General features: G+C 38.4%; 1 protein-coding gene across 14 annotated transcripts in view; it reads right to left on the reverse strand.

Moving 5' to 3' along the window:
* Positions 1 to 14,414, reverse strand: part of ATRX (ATRX chromatin remodeler) — a 324,331-nt gene that overhangs the window by 78,077 nt on the left and 231,840 nt on the right. The gene's annotated exons all lie outside the window — the stretch shown is intronic.

The following is a 14,414-nucleotide window of genomic DNA, read 5'->3' on the forward strand; positions in this document are numbered from 1 at the left end:
ACGGTCCTAATATAATTCGGAAAACAAAAAGGGATTGATCCCAGAATGACCACATCATGTTAAATCATTTTGTTATTTTCCCCACAAACTTTGATTATAAAAGATAAAAAGAAGAAAGTAACACAAAATAATCTATTAAATATCTAAATATAAACAGTTCAATTCAAAATTAGGAACATAAGGTTTACCTGTTTTTGTACCTTTCCTCAATTGCTTTTTAATGCAAAGTATTTTAAATTTTTACATATTTTTGTTATATATATTTTACACATTCACAAAAGTGTACAGAATATATACAGCCATGTTCCCACATCCCATCTTCATTAAATTTTACCATGTGCTAAATCTGCTTCTGATGCAGTTGACACCTAATATGTGACATACCCAATCTCATTCTCTTCTTTCCCTCCAGTCTTTCTGAGAGGTATCTAAAATCCTAAATCCTAACACCCTCTCAGTTTAGAGGGTATTAAGCTTTGTGAAATAAGTCAGATTGAGAAAGATAAATACCATATGATTCCACTCATAAATGGAATTTTAAAAAATGAATAAGCAAACAAAAAGCAGGATCAAACCTATAAATACAGAGAAAAAACTGATGGCTGCCAGAGGGGAGGGAGTGGGGGTTTGGGCAAAATGGGCGAAGGGGAGAGGGAGATATAGGCCTCCAGTTATGGAATGAGTAAGTCATGGGAATCTAAAAACAATACAAAGCAAAAACAAACGAATAAACAAACAAAATGCAGAATCAGACCTATAAATACAGAGAACAAACCAAGTTATGGGGAAAAAAAGGCACATGATATTGTCAATAAAAGTCAGTGATACCGTAATAGTAATGTAACGGGACAGATGGTAGCTACACTTGTAGTGAATATAGCATAATGCATAAACTTGTCAAATAACTAGGTTGTACACCGGAACTAATGTAATGTTGTGTGTCAATTATGCTAAAAATGTAAAAGAACAAAATAAAATTTATTACACAACAAAATAAAATCCTAAATTCTGTATTTACTATTTCTGTGTATGTTTTCATATTTTTACTACACATGTATCCCTAAACTGTACACTGCCTTTCATGTTTTCAAACTATATGTAAGCAGTACATACTGTTATCTTTCTATGACTTACATTTCCACTAAATATATTTTTCATTTTTTGCTCAAAGTGAGACTTATTCAATCAGTTATCTAACTGCTATGTAGAATTCCACTGCACAAATATACCATCATTTATTCTCCTCATAGACATTATAAACATCTCCTCATTATTCTCATAGATATTTAGATTATTTGTAATTCTTGGCTAGTGTCAAATAAACACTCAATTTCATTGTATTTTTCTGGAATATTGTCTACTTCATCTAAGTTTTAAATTTCCTGGCATAAACTTACACTTCTGCTTTTTAAAATTATCACTTTAAACATAGTTATAGTCTTTATCAAATATTTCTATTATCAGAGGCCCTTAAGAATCTAATTATGCTGTTTGCGTTGTAGCCGTAGTATGTGAGAATCCTGGGTAGAGATCATACATCTCCACACTTACTCTGCATCTGTCTCTCCAGGTGCTCCAGGGAATCAATAACCCAAGATTACTTGTGAGGTATTGCAGCTTGAGATTTGTATTTACTTATTTTATTTTTAAAAGATCTATTTATTTATTAGAGAGAGAGAGAGAGAGCACAACCATGGGGGAGGGGGCAAAGGGAAGGGGAGGAAGAGAAATCTCCAGCAGACTCCCTGCTGAGGGAAGACAGCCACACAGGGCTTGATCCCACAACCCTGAGATCATAACCTGAGATAAAATCAAGAGTTCCTCATTCAATTGACTGAGCCACCCAAGCACCCAATCAGCTTGAGATTTTTAGACTAAGTAATGTAAATTCAAATCATAACCTATGTAAGCTCATGATTCTGAACCCAAGGAAACTATTTTTCTCAACCCAGAAACCAGGGTGAAACAGATGAGCTTCCTTGACATCTCCCTGGATGGATGGGCAAATTTTTTTCCATCCTATTCTTCAATGGACTACATACCCTTCGAAGAGATTCAGCTTTAATCTGGGTTCAAAGAACACTCCACATTATACAGGGCTCAAGGCCTTGTATCCTATCTATCCCTGGGTTGGTAAAAACCAAAGTTGCTAGTATCAAGACTAGCATATTCTTAAGGCTTCCACAGCATTCTTGAAATTACAGTTTTAATTATCAGTTCCTCCTTCGTGTCTGGGTCCTGGTGATTTCTATTACTTATAGAGAGCTCATTATGTACTGACATTCAAACCACAATGAAATACTGCCTAAACATGTCACATATTTGCAAGAATCCATACCTTTCCTAGAATGTCTTATATTATTTTCTCCCCTTCTTTGCCTGGCAAACTTGTTTTTATGCTTCACTATCCTTCAAGAATCAACTGAAATTTGGTTTTTTGTTGGGAGGGAGTTAAGATGGCAGGGGAGTAGCGGACCCCTTTTTCAGCCAGTCCCCTGAGTCGAGCTGGATAGGTACCAGACCAGTCTGAACATCCACGGAATCAGCCTGAGACGCAGAAAGATACATCTGGATCTCTACAAATGAACATCTCCAGAGCTGAGTATTGAGGTATGAAGCGGGGAGCCGTGAAACCGCACAGAGATATCGGAAGATAAACGGAAGGGGGAGGGAGCCGCCGCGTTCGGGCTCCGGGAAGCGGTAGCCACCTGCACGGGGGAGCGGGCGGACTCGCGGACCGGCAACGCGCGCCACCAGACTGAAACGGAGCTCTGGTGTGCTCGCTGGAACCAAACTGAGACCAGGAGCTCCGGGAGTGCACGGGGGCGGCTGGCGGCTGGCGGTGTTAGAAACACAAAGGACAGAGACGCACGGGCCCTGGAAGTGAGGGCTGGGACGCCAGGTGTGGGGCGCACATCCCGGGACGCTGCAGGGTTGAGCAGCACCAACAGTAACAGAGTTAAAGTAGCCAGAACATCAGTGGAGAATGGTCCGCGATTCCTCTATTCTGAGACAGAGGCTGAGATTCGGCCACTGCTGCGCTGACTCTCAGAAGAGGCACAGCAAACCGCCAGGGAAAGCCTCCAGAGAACAAAAGCCTGGAAATGCCGGCTCACAGTGTGCCCATCCCCATCCCACCTCGCAGGGGACATGGAGACTCTACCCAAACAGGGTTGCCTGAGTATCGGTGCGGCAGGACCCTCACCCAGAAGGCAGGCTGAAAAATCAAGAAGCCCACATCCCTAAGATCCCTATAAAACAAGGGCGCACGGCCTGGGTCCCGGTCAATAATTTGGGCTCTGGACAACCCCACAACCTCTCCTCATCAGAATGACGAGAAGGAGAAATCCCCCCCAGCAAAGAAAAGGCAATTAGTCTGTGGCCTCTGCCACAGAACTAATGGATATGCATATAATCAAATTATCAGAAATGGAATTCAGAGTAACAATGGTCAAGATGATGTGCAGACTTGAAAAAAGTATTAACGAAAATGTTAATGAGAATATAGAATCTCTAAGAGCGGAAATGAGAGCGAATCTGGCAGAAATTAAAAATTCTATGAGCCAAATGCAGGCAAAACTAGAGGATCTGACGGCCAGGGTGAATGAGGCAGAAGAACGTATCAGCGAATTGCAGGATGGGTTAGTAGAAGAAAAAGCTAAAACAGAATGTGGATTCAAAAAAATCCATGCTCAGGAATGTAGGTTACGGGAGATTACTGACTCAATGAAATGTTCCAATGTCAGAATCATCGGCATCCCTGACGGGGTGGAGAAAAACAGAGGTCTAGAAGAGATATTTGAACAAATTGTAGCTGAAAACTTCCCTAATCTAGCAAGGGAAACAAACATTCGTGTCCAAGAGGCAGAGAGGACCCCTCCCAAGCTCAACCACGACAAACCTACACCACATCACGTCATACTGCAATTGGCAATATTAGATCCAAGGATACAGTATTGAAAGTGGCCAGGGCAAAGAAATTTCTCACGTACCAAGGCAAAGGTATCAGAATTACGTGAGACCGCTCTACACAGACCTGGAATGAGAGAAAGGGTTGGGGGGGCATTTTTAAAGCTCTTTCAGAGAAAAACATGCAGCCAAGGATCCTTTATCCAGCAAGGCTGTGATTCAGAAGGATGGAGAAATAAAGACCTTCCAGAATCGCCAGTCACTGACCAATTTCGTAACCACGAAACCAGCCCTACAGGAGATATTAAGGGGGGTTCTATAAAGGTAAAAAAGCCCCAAAAGTGATACACAACAGAAAGTCACAATCGATAGAAACAAAGACTTTATTGGCAACATGGCATCATTAAAATAGTATCTCTCAATAATCAGTCTCAATGTAAATGGCCTAAGAGCTCCCATAAAACACCACAGGGTTGCAGATTGGATAAAAAGACATGACCCATCCATCTGCTGTCTACAAGAGACTCATTTTGAACCTAAAGATACATTCAGAATAAAGTAAAGGGATGGAATACCATCTTTCATGCCAATGGACCTCAAAAGAAAGCTGGGATAGCAATTCTCATATCAGACAGATTGGATTTTAAAGACTATAGTTAGAGACACAGAAGTGCACTATATTATTTTTAAAGGATGTATCCAATAAGTGGATATGACAATTATAAATATATATGCCCCCAACAGAGAAGCAGCAAGATACACAAGCCAACTCTTAACCAGAATAAAGAGACATATGGATAAAAATACGTTAATAGTAGGAGACCTCAACACTCCACTATCAGCAATAGACAGAGCACTGGAGCAGAAAACCAACATAGAAACAAGAGCTTTGAATGCCATACTTGACGAGTTGGACCTCATAGATATATATAGAATGCTACACCCCAGAACCAAAGAATACTCATTCTATTCTAATACCCATGGAACACACCCAAGAATAGTCCATGTTCTGGGACACAAAACAGGTCTCACCCGATACCAAAAGACTGAAATTATCCCCTGAATATTCTCAGACCACAACGCTCTGAAATTGGAACTCAAGCACAAGGAAAAATTTGGAAGAAACTCAAACACTTGGAGACTAAGAACCATCCTGCTCAGGAATGACTCGATAAACCAGGAAATCAAAAATCAACTTAAACAATATATGGAGACCAACGAGAATGAAAACACAACAGTCCAACAACTATGGAATACTGCAAAGGCAGTCCTAAGGGGGAAATACATAGCCATCCAAGCCTCACCCAAAAAAACAGAAAAATCTAAAAAGCAGTTTTTATATTCTCACCTCAAGAAGCTGGAACAGCAACAGAGGAACAGGCCTAATCCACTCACGAGGAAGTACTTGACCAAGATTAGAGCAGAAATCAATGAATTAGAAACCAGAAGTACAGTAGAGTAGATCAATAGGACTAGAGCTGGTTCTTTGAGAGAATTAATAAAATTGACAAACTGCTGGCAAGGCTTATCTAAAGGAATAGAGAAAGGACCCAAATTAATAAAATTATGAATGAAAAAGGAGAGGTCACAACCAACACCAATGAAATTGGAAGGATTATTACAAACTTTTATCAACAGCTATATGTCAATAAATTAAGCAATCTGGAAGAGATGGAATCCTTCCTGGAAACCTATAAACTACCAAGACTGAAACAGGAAGAAACTGATTTTTTTAAACAGGCCAATTAATAATGAAGAGGTTGAGTCAGAGATAAAAACCTTCCAAAAAACAAAACTCCAGGCCCGGATGGTTTTCCTGGGGAATTCTACCAAACATTCAAAGAAGAAATAATACCTACTCTCCTAAAGCTATTTCAAAAAATAGAAACAGAAGGAAAGCTACCAAACTCATTCTATGAGGCCAATATTACCTTGATCCCCAAACCAGGCAAAGACCCCATCAAAAAGGAGAATTACAGACCGATTTCCCTAATGAATATGGACACCAAAATCCTCAACAAGATCCTGGCTAATAGAATCCAACAGTACATTAAAAGGATTATCCGTCATGACCAAGTGGGATTCATACCTGGGATGCCCGGGTGGGTCAACATTCGCAAATCGATCAGCGTGATACATCATATCAAGAAGAAAAGACTCAGGAACCATATAATCCTCTCAATAGATGCAGAAAAAGCATTTGACAAAATACAGCATCCTTTCTTGATTAAAACACTTCAGAGTGTACAGATAGAGGGTACATTTCTCAACCCCATAAAAGCCATCTATGAAAAGCCTACAGCAAATATCATTCTCAATGGGGAAAAGCTGGAAGCCTTTCCCTTAAGATCAGGAACACGACAAGGATGCCAACTCTCACCACTATTATTCAACATAGTACTAGAAGTCCTTGCAACAGCAATCAGACAACAAAAAGGGATAAAAGGTATCCAAATCGACAAAGAAGAAGTCAAAATGTCTCTCTTCGCAGACGACATGATATTCTATATGGAAAACCCAAAGGAATCCACACCCGAACTATTAGAAGTTATAGAGCAATTCAGTAATGTGGCGGGATACAAAATCAATGCTCAGAAATCAGTTGCATTTCTATACACGAACAATGAGACTGAAGAAAGAGAAATTAGGGAATCCATCCCATTTACAATAGCACCAAAAACCATACGTTACCTTGGAATTAACTTAACCAGAGACGTAAAGGACCTATATTCTAGAACCTATAAATCACTCTTGAAAGACATTGAGGAAGACACAAAAAGATGGAAAAATATTCCATGCTCATGGATCGGAAGAATTAACATAGTTAAAATATCCATGCTACCCAGAGCAATCTACACTTTCAATGCTATCACGATCAAAATGCCGAGGACATTTTTCAAGGAACTGGAACAAATAGTCCTTAAATTTGTGTGGAACCAGAAAAGGCCCCGAATGGCCAAGAAATTGTTGAAAAGGAAAAACAAAGCTGGGGGCATCACGTTGCTGGATTTCAAGCTGTACTACAAAGCTGTGATCACAAAGACAGCATGGTACTGGCACAAAAACAGACACATAGACCAATGGAACAGAATAGAGAACCCAGAAATGGACCCTCGGCTCTTTGGCAACTAATCTTTGATAAAGCAGGAAAAAACATCCGGTGGAAAAAAGACAGTCTCTTCAATAAATGGTGCTGGGAAAATTGGACAGCTACATGCAAAAGAATGAAACTTGACCACTCTCTCACACCATACACAAAGATAAACTCCAAATGGACGAAAGACCTCGACGTGAGACAGGAATCCATCAAAATCCTAGAGGAGAACATAGGCAGCAACCTCACGACATCGGCCAAAGCAACCTTTTCATGACACATCTCCACAGGCAAGAGAAACAAAAGAAAAAATGAACTTGTGGGACTTCCTCAAGATAAAAAGCTTCTGCACAGCCAAGGAAACAGTCAAGAAAACAAGAGGCAGCCCACGGAATGGGAGAAGATATTTGCAAATGATGCTACAGATAAAAGACGTATCCAAGATCTACAAAGAACTTCTCAAACTCAATAAGCAAGAGGCAAATAAACAAATCATAAATTGGGCAGAAGATATGAACACTTTTCCAGTGATGGCATACAAATGGCTAACAGACACATGAAAAAATGTTCAAAATCATTAGCCATCAGGGAAATTCAAATCAAAATCACACTAAGATACCACCTTACGCTAGTTAGGATGGCAAAAATTGACAAGGCAAGAAACAACAAGTGCTGGAGAGGATGTGGAGAAAGGGGATCCCTCCTACATTGTTGGTGGGAATGCAAGTTGGTACAGCCACTCTGGAAAACAGTGTGGAGGTCCCTTAAAAAGTTAAAAATTGAGCTACCCTATGACCCAGCCATTGCACTACTGGCTATTTACCCCAAAGATAGAGATGTAGTGAAGAAGAGGGCCATATGCACCCCAATGTTCATAGCAGGATTATCCACAATAGCCAAATCGTGGAAGGAACCGAGATGCCCTTCAACAGATGACTGGATTAAGAAGTTGTGGTCCATATATACAATGGAATATTACTCAGCCATCAGAAAGAACGAGTTGTCAACATTTGCTGCAACATGGATGGCACTGGAGGAGATAATGCTAAGTGAAATAAGTCAAGCAGAGAAAGACAATTATCGTATGTTTTCTCTCATCTATGGAACATAAGAACTAGGAAGATCAGTAGGGGAAGAAAGGGATAAAGAAAGGGTGGGTAATCAGAAGGGGGAATGAAGCATGAGAGACTATGGAGTCTGAGAAACAAACTGAGGGCTTCAGAGGGGAGGGGGGTGGGGGAATGGGATAGGCTGGTGATGGGTAGTAAGGAGGGCACGTATTGCATGGTGCACTGGGTGTTATACGCAACTAATGAAGCATCGAGCTTTACATCGGAAACCGGGGATGTACTGTATGGTGACTAAGATAATATAATAGAAAAACATTAAGAAAAAAAAGAATCAACTGAAATTTCATCTTAGGAAGTCTCATTTGCACGGCTGGCCTTAGGCTGTTGTCTGGGCACTTGAATGGTACACAGTTCCTTGTACTAATATAAAACTTTCCCTGATTAAGAATGGCTCACTGTGCCTAGATCAGTTTGTACAATGTGGTTTGTTCTGAACATCCGTTTTCTTTCTGGGAGTCTGAGATTTGGTAAGAGCCAGGCAGCATTGTGTTTAAAACACATAAAAAGAAACTTAGGTACTTGGTCTCTTATGAGCTTCTTTGGTAGATGACACTCCACATATATTATCATAACCTATTTCTGGAGAAATTAGTACTTCTTGGGTGACTCCATTGGGAGAAGACTCTTAGAAGGTTATGCCTGGTTTCTGCTGGACTCTGCCCCATCTGTTTTTTCCCTTTGCTGATTTTGCTTTGTACCCTTTCATTGTAATAAATCATAGACCTGAATATGACTATGCTAAGTCTTATGAATCACTGAACCTGAGGGTGGTCTTGGGGGCCACCGAAAAAGCTTATCAAGCCAATGTTAACTAAACTCCTTTTTATAACTGGCAAATAACAAATGCCTTTAGGGAATTCTACAGTTCCACATATTGCACATAACTTCAGTAATGGGTACCCATTTATAATAAAGGTATTTTAACTAAAGTGAAAATGTTAGCAATAAAAAAATGCTAGCAGAAAGTTAGTAAAAATGTGGCAGCTAGGTAAGAAATCTCAAAGCTTAGGATAGGTGATAATTTCTGTGCAAAAGATTCCATTCTAATTTTGATCCTACTGGATATAATCAAAATACTTCACAGTAATGTCTAAAAAAATAATAACTCGGGGCGCCTGGGTGGCTCAGTCATTAAGCGTCTGCCTTTGGCTCAGGGCGTGATCCTGGCGTTCTGGGATCGAGCCCTACATCAGGCTCCTCCACTGGGAGCCTGCTTCTTCCTCTCCCACTCCCCCTGCTTGTGTTCCCTCTCTCGCTGGCTGTCTCTCTCTGTCAAATAAATAAATAAAATCTTTAAAAAAATAAAAAAATAAAAACTGTACCAGAGAAATAAGGGCTACTCGAGCTAATAAATATCCTGAATATGTAATTAAAACTTACAAACAGGTTTCATGTTGAATATTCTTACTTCAACATCTACATGGATTAACTATTACTTCTGTTATAACTGTCCTTATATACATGACAAAAAACAGTAAATTAATCAATTAAAGCCACTCCTTAATATCTACTCTGGATATCATAGAATTCTTACAAGGTAAGGCACAAAAGAAATACAAACAAATAAAAAGCAACAACTTTACCCCTAATTTCTTGAAGCACATTTTTCTTTTTTTTTTTTTAAGGAGTGCGTCTCATCTGGAAACTGAAGGTGTTTTTTGTTGTTGTTTTTTTTAAGATTTTATTTATTTATTTGACACACAGAGATGGCCAGCGAGAGCAGGAACACAAGCAGGGGGAGTGGGAGGGGAAGAAGCAGGCTCCCAGAGGAGGAGCCTGATGTGGGGCTCGATCCCAGAACGCCGGGATCACGCCCTGAGCCGAAGGCAGATGTTTAATGACTGCGCCACCCAGGCGCCCCTTGAAGCACATTTTTCTAAATATGTATTTAACTACCATATTTGCATCAGGATACACTGTAGTTTTATAAAGAAAAGTAGCCATATCATTAAAGTATTATGTATATATATATAGTACTAGTAGTAGAATGTTAAGCTCTAGGAGTGCACTTTGTTGACTGATATAATCCAAGCTTCTACAGCAGTGCCTAGACCATATTAAGCACTCAAATAAATATTTGTTGAATGAATAAATGTAGTATATTAGTGCTAATATTATGGTCCTATATCATGTACAAGGATTCTGTCACAAAAGTTTATGTCCATATAATAAATTACATACATTTTAAAGTGTAAATGCTCACCAATAATGCTTAATCTAAAAACAGCAAACTAATAAATACTTTGTTTTGTTAATTTAAATTCAGGGGCTCCTGGATGGCACAGCGGTTGAGTGTCTGCCTTCGGCTCAGGGCGTGGTCCCGGCATTATGGGGTTGAGCCCCACATCAGGCTCTTCCGCTATGAGCCTGCTTCTTCCTCTCCCACTCCCCCTGCTTGCGTCCCCTCTCTCGCTGGCTGTCTCTATCTCTGTCGAATAAATAAATAAAATCTTTAAAAAAAAAATAAAAAAAATAAATTCAATTAACATACAGTATATTATTAGTTTCAGGGGCAGAGTTCAGTGATTCATCAATCTTATACAATACCCAGTGCTCATTACATCACGTGCCCTCCTCAATGTCCATCACCCAGTTACCCCATCCCCTAACCCCCCTCCCCTCCAGCAATTCTCAGTTTGTTTCCTATGATTAAAAGTCTCTTATGGTTTCTCTCCCTCTCTGATTTTGTCTTGCTTTATTTTTCCCTCCCCTTCCCCTATGATCCTCGGTTTCAATCTTAAATTCCACATATGAGTGAGATCATATGATAATTGTCTTTCTCTGGTTGACTTGTTTCTCTTAGCATAATACCTTCTAGTTCCATCCATGTCGTTGCACATGGCAAGATTTCTTTTTTTGATGGCTGAGTAGTATTCCATTGTGTGTGTGTGTGCGCACACACACACACACACACCACATTTTCTTTATCCATTCACCTGTCCATGGACATCTGGGCTCTTTCCATAGTTTGGCTATTGTGGACATTGCTGCTATAAACATTGGGATGCAGGTGCCCTTTCAGATCACTATATTTGTATCTTTGGGGTAAATACCTAGTATTTACTGTCCTGGAGGACAGTTTTATTAAATGAGGAAATGAGTATATAAACTCCTTCAAAGTATTCAATTTACAGCAATTGCACTTGTATGGTGACTAACATAATATAATAAAAAAGTATTATAATAAAAAATATTTTAAATAAATAAATAAATAAATAAAAACTGTCCTAATAAAATACTAAAACACAGAAATATGGATACTGTTAAGGTTAACTTAAAATATTTATTCAAGATGTTGCTTCTGTAAACATTGAGAAAGCTACTGTAAAAAGAATTAAATAGCAACTCTGAAGTAAAAATGAAATATGCAGTGAAAATATTATTAAAACTCAATTATAGCCATCTACTTATTTAGTATCTATTTCAAATTCTAAATACAACATTTTGGCCCTTTAATCCTTTTTATTCAGGTTTTCTTATATTTCCTATAAGAAAATAATTATGTTTTAAAAAAGGTACACAGTACCAGCTACATATGTCCACATACTATGATCTACTCAGCCTTATTTAGAGTTAATCTAGATCTAAAAGACAAAAATAGATTTTTATCATCATTTGTTGTGGAAAATATTTCTGACAGGCTATACATGTATGCAGCTGAAGAAAATATAAAATACATCTATATATGAATGATTTCTGTTTGACTGCACACACCTAAAACTTTGTCATTTGGAACCCACAGCCTTCCCTATCTGCTTTTAAGTTCACAACATGTAGCCACCAGCTCTCTGCCCCAATTCTTTCCAAACATTTTCACCTTATGACATATGTGAAAAACAATAATGCTTACATAAACATACCAGGAGAAAATGGAAGAGGCTAGTCATTTCTGAAGGTAACCCAGCTACCTCAGACCCCACTTGTACTTCTAAGTGACAAAGGGATCAAGACCTCAGAGCACTTTTATTTAACCCATTTACAGCAAAATCTGACATACCAGTTAGTCTACTCTCCCTGTTCTCCTAATCAAAACTTACAAAAAAAAAATTTCAACAAGAATATTTTAAAAAGAAAACCATTCCCAGGAACACATAAATTTTAAGCTATTTCTATTTTCAGTTCAGAGATGACTGAGGAGAAATTTAAGTGAAAAGTCAGACTGGGAGAGCAGGGATGGAGATAACAGAAGCTTCCTATTAACTTAAACTAGAATCACTCCTTTACTATTCTTAGAAAAGTACTCTTTAAATCTAATTGGAAGATTAACACTGATAATAAATTGCCTTTATGGGACAACAGCAGAGAAGAACAAGGAAGAAAATTTGGTAGTTTAATTTTTACTATCCCCCTGATTTCTAAGAGAAGTAAGCCAAGGTCTGTGGTTAGGCTGCTATCTGCCTATTCCAATAAGGTAGTAAAGAAAGAAATGTTTTCTATTTTATTTTTTGAAGTTTTTATTTTAATTAGTGTAGTATCACTTTCAGGTGTACAATATAGTGATTCAACACTTTCATACAACACCCAGTGCTCATCATAAGTGTTCTCCTCAATCCCCATCACCTATTTAACCCATTCCCCCATCCATTGCCCCTCTGATAACCATCACTTTGTTCTCTACAGTTAAGAGTCTGTTTCCTGGTTTGCCTCTCCCTTTTTGTCCCTTTACTGTTACAATCTGTTTCTTAAATTCCACATATAAGTGAAATCATAGGGTATTTATCATTCTTAGACTGACTTATTTTGCTTAGTATAGTATTCTCTAGTTCTATCCATGTCATTTCAAAAGTCAAGATTTCATTCTTTTTGATGGTTGAGTAATATTCCATTGTAATTATATACCACCTCTTCTTTATCCATTTGTCCATAGATGGACAGGAGGGCTTGTTCCATAACTTAGCTATTACTGATAATTGCTGTTGTACACATGGGGGTGCATATATCCTTTTGAATTAATTTGTCTTTTATGGGTAAAAACCCAGTAGTGCAATTACAGGATCATAGAGTAGTTCTATTTTTAACTTTCTGAGGAATCTTCATACTGTTTTCCAGAGTGGCTGCACCAGTTTGCATTCCCACCAACACCACAAAAGTGTTCCTTTTTTTCCATATTCTCATCAGCGTCTGTTGTTTGTATTGTTGATCATTTTAGCCATTGTGACAGGTGTGAGGTGGTATCTCATTGTAGTTTTGACTTCCATTTCCCTGATAAATGGCCTCTGTTGGCCATCTGTATGTCTCCTTTGGAAAAATGTCTATTCATGTTGGTTGTGCATTTTTACTTTGATTGTTCATTTTTGGGGTGTTGAGGTTTAGAGGTTCTTTATATATTCCAGATACTAACCCTTTATCAGATATGTAATCTGCAAATATCTTCTCCCATTCCAAAGGCCGCCTTTTAGTTTTGTTGGTTGTTACCTTCACTGTGCAGATGGAAGTCCCAATGGTTTATTTTTGCTTTTACTTCCCTTGCCTCAGGAGACATCTAGAAACAACTTGCTACAGCCGATGTCAGAGATATTACTGCCTGTGTTCTTTTCTAGGATTTTTATGGTTTCAGTTCTCACAGTTATGTCTTTCATTCATTCTGAATTTTTATTTGTGTATGGTGTAATAAAGTGGTCCTATTTCATTCTTTTGCATGTTGCTGTCCAGTTTTCACAACACCATTTGTTGAAGAAACATTATTTCTCCCATTAGATATTCTTTCCTGCTTTGTCAAAGACTAACTGTCCATAGGATTGTAGGTTCATTTCTGGGTTTTTGATTCTGTTCCATTAATCTATGTGAGTATTTTTGTACCACACCATACTATTTTGATTAATACAGCTGTATAATATACCTTGAAGACAGAAATTGTGATGCCTCCACCTTTTGTTTCTTTTTCAAGGTTGCTTGGCTACTTGAGGTTATTTGGTGGTTCCATACAAATCTTAGGATTGTTTGTTCTAGCTCTGTGAAAAATGCTCTTGGTATTTTGATAGGGATAGCATTAAATATGTAGATTGCTTTAGATAGCGTAGACATTTTGACAATGTTTGTTCCTCCAATCCATGAGCATGGAATGTCTTTCTGTTTCTTTGTGTCCTCTTCAATTTCTTTCATCAGTGTTTTATTCTTTCCAGTGTACAGGTCTTTCACCTTCTTGGCTGAGTGTATTCCTACCTATCTTCTTACTTTTGGTAAAATTGTAAATGAGACTGATTCCTTAATTTCTGTTTATACTGCTTCATTATTGGTGTATAGAAATCCAAAAGATTTCTCTACATTCATTTTGTATCCTG

Source organism: Ursus arctos, chromosome X (genome assembly GCF_023065955.2).
Source record: "Ursus arctos isolate Adak ecotype North America chromosome X, UrsArc2.0, whole genome shotgun sequence".
NCBI lineage: Eukaryota > Metazoa > Chordata > Mammalia > Carnivora > Ursidae > Ursus > Ursus arctos.